Source organism: Telopea speciosissima, chromosome 6 (assembly GCF_018873765.1).
Source record: "Telopea speciosissima isolate NSW1024214 ecotype Mountain lineage chromosome 6, Tspe_v1, whole genome shotgun sequence".
Taxonomy (NCBI): Eukaryota; Viridiplantae; Streptophyta; class Magnoliopsida; order Proteales; family Proteaceae; genus Telopea; species Telopea speciosissima.
Genome location: NC_057921.1, coordinates 34,045,122 through 34,051,121, shown reverse-complemented (window position 1 = coordinate 34,051,121; position 6,000 = coordinate 34,045,122).

The following is a 6,000-nucleotide window of genomic DNA, read 5'->3' as shown; positions in this document are numbered from 1 at the left end:
GTGTGGTCCAAAGGCCCGACCTCTTATGGTGGGAACCACCTTCCTACTCGCATCGGAGGCAAGGTTCTTGGGCTGCCTCGACCGCATCCAATGCTGCAACAAGGACCTTTGTGGGTGAGACCTGTGGCTAAGGTGCTATTGGTGCCCGCCATGTTTGACCCTACCCAAATAGACCCTAGGTTACACTTATGAGGCCTTATCCAAATAGGCCAATAAATGTGAAGTCTATATGAGAGAGAGGGGTAAGACTATTCCTTAGTCTTTCTTTTTCTTTCTCTTTCCTAACCTAATCGTGAAAGGAGAGGAGAGCTTTGAAGAGAGGAGGAGAAGGAGGAGAAGGAAGGGAAGAAGAAGAAGGAAACGGCTGCTGGGTTGGAGCTTTAAAGAGGGCACCTCGTGTGTACCTCAAACCAGGTAAGCCAAGTGCCCTTTTCCCCCATTTTTCTCTTTCCCCTTACTCGTTTGAGCTTGGGTGGTTCGTTGGTTGCAGCCCCAAGATGGGGATTTCTTTTGGAAACCCAAAGGGTTAGCTCGAGCCATGTGTAGTTTCCCCTTGTAGGATGCTGTCCCATTTTCATTACAATCCTATAAAGACCTCTATTTTGACCTCTTCTTGAATCTATTTGATTCTAAAGCTTCAACCACCAAAGAAAACCCCAAATCTGGATTTTTGAGCTTTTGATCCTTTAAACCCCCTTAAATCTTTGAATGTTGGGTGTTTCTAAGACCCAAATAGACTCCAAGACACCCCTCCCTAGTCCTTGAGGCTTAGAGAACCAAATGGGACAACCCTGGGCTTTTAAAGACCTTGAAATCACACTTGGGTTGCATCGGAGGCAAGACTGCGTGAGTCCGATGTTTGCCTCCGATGTGTCCCGAGCTCGGGAAGGTCGGAGGCAAGGTCGGAGGCGAGCTGCTGAGTCCGACGTTGCCTCCGATGCGCTTTTAAGGCTTATAACTTATGTAAATGGTGGGGTTTCTCTATGAGGCCTCCCCTACACTCTCTCACACTCTTATTCACTTCCATAGGCGCCAACATATGTGCAATGGGGTGATTTTGAGCGGGAATCGTTGCGCTTATACAAACTCCATTTGAAGTAATTGGTGAGTGGGTTTGGGTGACTGTTTGAGCTTGTTTACTATTGCTTATTCATGCATTTATGAATTATATTGTGACATTATCATTCAAGCATGATTGCATATTTGCATTTATTCTTATTCGATGATGATGATTTGGATGATATGGATTTGTGTTGGGTTACGGTGCGGAAGTACGGCACCGTAACCCCCGTATCGTGGAATTGTATATTGCATCTCATTCTTGCCTGTATGCGCCGTGTTGTGCTTGGTACCGGGTGTTAGATGGAATGGGACGTTGACACACCCGGATGTACCTCTCAACACGATAGGATTCATGTAGTATATCCGTGGTTAGGCTGTTCCCTATGCTACGACCCTTACCAACAGGGTTTAGGTGTTGGGTAGCCGAGCACCTGCTTTGTGGAGAGTTAGAGAGGCCGGGCCAGGGGTAGTAATGGTTATCGGGTCTGCCTCCGGGTGGTGATGACTACGACCGGCGCGGCTCCATAGTAATAATTGAGGTTGCATTGTGGTGAGAATGGAAGGATCCACAATGTCTTCCCGAGTTATTGCGTAGCATATACCCATTGACTTAGCATTGTGTGTTAGGTGGTAAATGAATTAATAATAGCATGCACCATGGACTATTTGTGATTGTGTGATTGTGCATCCCCTTTTCTCTCTCACTAGCTCGGTGGAGCTAACCCCGTGTACACATTCTTTTTAGATTTTGATGCGATGATTACTTGTGGAGCCGAGACCGTGGCGAGGATCATGGCGATGGTTGCCCATGATGATTGTGCCTACGGCTGTATTGATACTTGGGACTTGTTCCCTTCTTTTGTTTTTTTTTGGGGGCCACGTGCCTTGTATAAATATTTATTATTATACTTGTTTTGGGGTAGTTATGCTATGGTCATTCGGGATATCCATCCAAACTATTTATGTATCACTTAGCCGTGTGAACATGAGGTAACTACTGTAAACGCTTCCGCTTATTTTATGATCGTTGGAAATGTAATATTCCTTTATCTTTCGCACTCTGATATCATTGTATTGTAATATTGGTTTATGACTGTGAGTTGGCCACTGCATCGAGATCCTGGCGGTGAGGTGGGATGACGCGTGTCACCCCAATCATACCCTGATATTGTATTTTATCCCTTGTCGGGATAGGGGTGTGACACCTTGTGTGTAAATGAATAAGGATGGATCCGTCTGGGAAGATCGGAAACCAGACTAAATCAGGAACTGTGATAGGCGACTGAACCAGGCCCGAGGGGCCTGTTTGAGGCCATACAATGACTTGTGTAATCGACATACATGGGCTGGCCAATTGGAATCTTCAAAGCCTTGGGCTGAGTCATATAAACTTCCTCATTTAGAACACCATGTAGGAAGGTGTTTTGGACATCAAGTTGCCGAACACCCCATCCATTGCAGACAGCCAAAGTGAGCACTATTCGTATAGTGGTAGGTTTGACAACAAGCCTGAATGTTTCTTCATAGTCCAATCCTGGCTATTGGTGAAACCCCTTTGCCACAAGTCTTGCCTTGTACCGTTCAATTGATCCATCAACTTTTCGTTTGATCCTGTACACCCATTTACAACCAACCAAATTAGCATTAGTAGGTAGAGGCACCAATGACCACGTGCCATTTTTAAGCAATGCTGCAAACTCATCAGACATGGCTTGACGCCAAGTGGGATCCTTCACAGCCTGAGTGTAACACGTAGGTTCAACTGGTGGGGAAGGTTCGGAGGAAAGTGGTTTATAATGGGCATGAGGGGCGATGGTGGGGTCGGCATATAGGTCACTAAGAAGGCGTGTGCGACGTGGGGGAGATGATGGAGGGGTGGTTTGCGGGCTAGGAAGGATAATCGGGCTAGGGGACATAGGCTCGGTTTCAGGTATAGGGTTGGGTGTTATAGGCATGGTCTGGGCTGATGGAGTGGGCGGAGTAGGTGGGTCGGGTATGACAGTGAGGGGTAGAGAGGCCCATGTAGGTGGGGTTGATAACAGAGGTGGGTTTTGGTGGGATTCCTAAAATGGAAAGCCATCGAACAGTACATGTCGTGCAATATAAATGCGATGTGAGGTAAGATGCATGCAACGGTAGCCATGGTGATGAAAACTATATCCAAGAAAGACACAAGGAGCGGATCGTGGATCCATTTTGTGATTATTATAGGGACAAAGAAACGGGAAACAGAGACACCCGAATACTTTGAGAAAACTATAATCGGGTGGATGAGATGAGAGGAGCTGATAAGGAGAAATGTTCCCAAGAGTGGGAGTGGGCATTCTATTAATTAAGTAGACTGCCTTTGACTGCCGTTTCAAAGGCGTAATCCCAATAAAGTTGAGGGACTGAGGCATTGTGCAGAAGAGCGAGCCTAGTTTCAACAATATGGCGATGACGCCTCTCAACGGTGCCCTGTTGTTCATGAGTACGAGGGTAGGAGACCCCCGGTGATAAATACCAAGGTTGGCAAAATAAGAACCAAGAGAGCGGAACTCTCCCCCCCAATCAGTTTGTACAGTTTTTATTTTGGTGGAAAATTGGCGTTCAACTAACGCCTGAAATTCTTTAAAAACAGGAAGAGCATCAGATTTTGCCTTAATGGGGGTAAAACCAAATGTAACGGGTAAAATCATCCACAAAGATTATAAAGTACTTATGTCCACTAGAGGAAACAGTGGGAGAGGGTCCCCAAATACCACTAAAAATTAAATTTAAAACAAAACTACTATGATGGGTTGATTCTCGAAGCGTCAAACGGCTGGATTTACCTATTTGACATGCAGGACACAAATGCGCAGAGGAAGGTATCTTGACATCAGGAACCATAAGATGAAGTGAACGATCATGAGGATGACCCAAACGTTGGTGCCAACGATCATAGGAAGAGAACTAAGCAACATTAGTGGATGGTGGATGTAAAGATGGCAAGTGATAAAGACCGTCCTTGCTAGGCCCCGTAAGCAGAATGCGATTGGACGTCGGATCTTTCACATGAAAATGAGTGGCATGAAATTCAAAGAAAACGTTATTATCAGTGGCAAACTTATTAACAGAAAGCAAAGAATTAGAAAGTGATGGGACATGCAGAACATCAGAGAGAGATAATAATTTAGAAGGGGAAGGAATAAAAGAGTTACCAACATGAGAGATTGGAATAGAGTTACCATCACCAACCAACAAATCGTGCTTATCATAATAAGGTGAATATGATGAGAGAGACCATAGGTCAGGTGTCTCATGATGAGTTGCCCCAGTGTCAGGAATCCAGGAGGCTAAACTGGAGTTGATGGAGGGTGAAGGGTAATGGCCATGGTGGGGTGGATGGGACGGCTGGGTTGGTGGTGGATATGGGTTGGGCCGTGGGTTGGAAGCAGTGGTGCATTGGGGTTGGTAGCAAGATAGGCAGATGGTGTGGTACTTTCATCAGGCTGCTGTCCAATAGGCTTATTTTTGTAAAAATAGGTGGCGGCCTGATGGTTTGTACGGCCATAGATCGTACAGGGGCTATGGGCAAATGCATTGGAACGCCCAAAACCACTTGGGCCACAACCCCTGCCATGCCCACGACCAACAAGAGTGCCATGGCCTTGGGGTGGAGTAGGGGTATTCGGCTTGTGTTGAGTAATATTAGCTGATGCGTTGGCAGCAAGATCAATGATTGCTTGGCGTGACTGAAGGAGATACTCATGGCTAACAAGAAGGCCATGTAAGTCTGTATAGCCAATAGGGTCTTTGCGATCCATCATGGTGGGAACAAGGGGCTGAAACTCTGCACATAAAGCACGAAAAATGTGCAAATTGAAGTCCTTAGTGGGAAGTGGCTTGCCGGCAGCCCCAAGTTCATCAGACAGGACCTTGGCCCTACTTAGAAATTGCGTGACGGTTTCTTCAGGCTTTTGAACTAGTTGTTGAAGAGCCGCATTAATGGCCAATATGCGTGGGGTGGATGCATTGCTATATGCAGCATGAAGGACGTCCCAAAGCTCCTTGCTTGTCTCACGTCCAACTGCCAATGACATGGCTTCCTCAGAGAGAGAGGAGATGAGTATGCTCATAACCAGGGAATCTTTTTCTTCCCATTGTTCAACCTGCGTCGCATCTTTGGGGTAAAAGAAAAGAACTAAATACTTCTTTGGATGCCCTACGCAGGAAAAGGTTCAGTGATGGCCTACCTTAGTGTGCTTTGTGGAAGGTTCATTTGGCAACCAACTGTTGCATAGAGAGGTTGTGGTCTGGATCAGCCACATGTTGAATTTCGGCGTCTAATTCAATCAAATGCACTCCTTTGTATTTGAATGCATCGTCTTGGAATTCTATGCATTGCTGTTCACTACTTTGTTATCCTGGATTTTTAAATCTTTATTACACCTTATGGAGAGTTTTGTTTCAGCTGAAATTTGACATGTGACTAGGTACCTCAGGGACATCAGGAACCTTGGGGTTTACCTGTCTTCCAAATTTAGACAGTACAAGATGCCCTCCATTTTCAGATAATTGATACTTTGGTCAAATTCTAGATTGATTTCTTTTCAACTATTCAATTCAGTTCTTTTCATTGTACTCATTTATGTTGATATAAGTTTGGGCCTAATTAAATGCTAAATAAATACTATTCTTTTTAATTGCTATGCTATTTTTCATTTGACAATGTGTTGCTTAATGTATAGTGTTACTTGTTCAGTGTTTTGAATGTTGTTGTATTTTTAGCACAAGTCCTTGACAATTCCCTCGTCATCATCTCTTCAGTTTGTAAGTCTACTTTGTGTTAAATTGATTTTTGATTTTGGGTTGGATGCATTGTAGTTGGATACAAGTTTGTAGTTTGAAGTGGTGTTCTAATTTAGGGGTTTTGATTTAGTTTTCATTGTTAAATGTTCCACAATTGTCATGAAA